The sequence below is a fragment of the Mustelus asterias genome, chromosome 12 (genome assembly GCF_964213995.1).
Source record: "Mustelus asterias chromosome 12, sMusAst1.hap1.1, whole genome shotgun sequence".
In the NCBI taxonomy this organism is placed as follows: domain Eukaryota; kingdom Metazoa; phylum Chordata; class Chondrichthyes; order Carcharhiniformes; family Triakidae; genus Mustelus; species Mustelus asterias.
This window is the reverse complement of record NC_135812.1, coordinates 63,674,350-63,676,485: the sequence shown is the minus strand read 5'-3', so window position 1 is coordinate 63,676,485 and position 2,136 is coordinate 63,674,350. Positions and strand designations below refer to the sequence as shown.

The 2,136-nt window shown below is 48.6% G+C and overlaps 1 long non-coding RNA gene across 1 annotated transcript; it reads left to right on the top strand.

Moving 5' to 3' along the window:
* Nucleotides 1–383: 383 nt before the first annotated feature.
* Nucleotides 384–626, top strand: LOC144501943 (uncharacterized). The gene is made up of 2 exons (XR_013499223.1): nt 384–444; nt 514–626. It is a non-coding gene; the product is annotated as an uncharacterized LOC144501943 (long non-coding RNA).
* Nucleotides 627–2,136: the final 1,510 nt, after the last annotated feature.

Genomic DNA, 2,136 nt, shown 5'->3' with positions numbered 1-2,136 from the left:
CAAGGTGGTGGAGGCGGACACACTGGGAACGTTTAAGACTTATCTAGACAGCTATATGAACGGAGTGGGAATGGAGGGATACAAAAGAGTGGTCTAGTTTGGACCAGGGAGTGGTGCGGGCTAATTGTTCTTTGTTTCTCGTTTCAAGGCTTCATTCTATGATCATCTTGCTGGTGCCAGTACAGAGCGAGACTGCGGATAGTTGGGAACCTGTCTCGGGGGCAGGGAATTCAGATGGTGTTCGTAAAGCAGAAGTGGAAATGAATAGGGTTGGGAAGCATTTTCTGATCAGGGCCAGTGTGATCTCCTGGACTCGTTTCGATCGCCTCAGGGGGTCGGAGAGGAATTTCCCAGATTTTTCTTTCCCCATATTGGCCCTGGGGTTTTCACTCTGGGTTTTCGCCTCTCCCTGGAGATCACATGGTCTGGAATGGGGGGGTGGGGGTGAGTTAATAGGTTGTGATGAACAAAGCATCGTAGCTGTGAGAGACAGCTCGGTGGATAGGATATTAGGATGTAGATAGGCTGGAAAATTGGGAGGGGATCCTGGATTCAGGATTCAATCCTGGACCAGGGAGCGGCGTGGGCTTGGAGGGCCGAAGGGCCTGTTCCTGTGCTGTATTGTTCTTTGTTCTTTGTTCTTGAAACCTTTCAAAATCGCACTGATCGCCATCTGAACCACTGATCAATTCGTCCCAATGACCTGACACAATAACATGGATCATTTTCATCCTCATTGTCAGAAATGCTGGTCAATTCAGCATCAGAATTCCATTGGCAATCACTCGCGGTCCTGTCCAGCACACCTGATATTCCACAGTTTAAACAATTTTGGAATCAGGTTCAGAGCTAACCATTTTGCTACCTGGGCAGCACGGTGGCACAGTGGTTAGCACTGCTGCTTTACAGCACCAGCAACCTGGGCTCGATTCCCGGCTTGCTTCACTGTTTATGCGGAATCTGCACATTCTCCACATGTCCGCGCGTGTTTCCTCCGGGTGCTCCGGTTTCCTCCCACAGTCCGAAAGGTGTGCTGGTTGGGTGCATTGGCTATGCTGAAATCTCCCTCAGTGTACCCGAACAGGTGCCGGAGTGTGGCGACTAGGGAATTTCCACTGTAACTTCATTACAGTGTTAATGTAAGCCGACTTGTGACACTAATAAATAAACTTAAACTTAATTTAATGCACCTGAGACCCATTGACACAATGTTGCTCATAAAGGTGCTTGAATTTTCATTAATGGTGAATTATTTTTAGCTTTCCAATAGTGACGACTCTTACATATTACAATATCAATGTAAGAGCATTTAAGCTGTTAATATGGGGAGTAAATACAATACCACCCATACAGTGATGTGCGAAGGCGCATTCCTTAGACATAGGGTCAGTGTGGTGTTGGCCAGGGACATGTTAAGACCTAAGAAGGAGATAGTTTCTTGACTGTACCCTTGGATTTTCCTTCCTCACCCACCACCAACCCCCTCGCGTGCCCACCCTGCCCCCCCCCCCCTCCAACCCCCCGCCCCCCCACCCCCCCTCTCCTTCCACCCTCCCACAATGACTTGTTTTGTGGTGGCACTGGTGGCTGGGTTTGACTGGCGGCTGGATCCTCTGGTCCTGCCACTGTCAACGGGGTTTCCTATTGTTCATATCCTCTGATGCTGGGGTATCAATGATGGAAGGGGTGTGGTGAGGGGGGTGGTGGGGTGTCATTTGTTGGATGGGAGATCCCGCTGGCAGGAACAGTCAGATAATCTGGCATACAGTTGCAAACACGTTCTGAGACCAACACCATCCCAACAGACCTTGGCAGATCTCACATTACAGACGACATCATTGACAAGTTAGGATTTGAACATGTCCCAGGTGAGTTGATGCATGGTCCTCTTTGTCTCAAACTCCACACTTCTTTGATCCATTCCTTGTTCCTGCCTTCATCCATCCAGCCTTTCATGTGAACATAGATGGCAATATTTTTTTGAAATTTCTCTCTGGCAGGAACTTTGCATTTGAATATCGCCATCAGCTTTACAAGATGGACTCTCTGTGAACCAGTTAGTGCTGGTACACTTGGAAAGGCATCGCGGAGCTGGCTGTGATTTTCCACAATTGAAAGATTGTGTTCCCACCGTAA